This window comes from Penaeus monodon, chromosome 15 (assembly GCF_015228065.2).
Source record: "Penaeus monodon isolate SGIC_2016 chromosome 15, NSTDA_Pmon_1, whole genome shotgun sequence".
Taxonomy (NCBI): domain Eukaryota; kingdom Metazoa; phylum Arthropoda; class Malacostraca; order Decapoda; family Penaeidae; genus Penaeus; species Penaeus monodon.
The window spans coordinates 14,762,367-14,762,692 of NC_051400.1; the positions used below are offsets into that span (position 1 = coordinate 14,762,367).

Below are 326 nucleotides of genomic sequence, written 5' to 3' on the forward strand. Positions count from 1 at the left end.
CTGCATAAAATCATACGAACACCTACATCTTTCACCACAATAAACTAAGTACGAGTAATGACTGAAATAGTATATAGTGATCCCCCAAAAATTATGTGATGTTTTATTACCATTTCTGCATTCCAGATTCAGCAGATGTGTTCTCTGACGTGCCTCTGCTATTTGACCTTTTATTTGATCTTAGTTTAATTTGCCTGAACCAAATTAAACAATTGCTGCAGCCTTTTTCATATAATTTCTTAGGTAAAAAAAAATCCCTTTCATCTTCTGCCTTGATTCTATTTTTTTTTGTTTGGTACTCATCTACGGGTCACCTCAGAGGGGGC

At 35.3% G+C, this 326-nt stretch overlaps 1 protein-coding gene across 1 annotated transcript in view; it reads right to left on the minus strand.

The window, feature by feature from the left end:
- LOC119581770 (monocarboxylate transporter 1-like) overlaps nt 1-326 on the minus strand; it is a 7,862-nt gene that overhangs the window by 6,254 nt on the left and 1,282 nt on the right. The window lies entirely within an intron of this gene.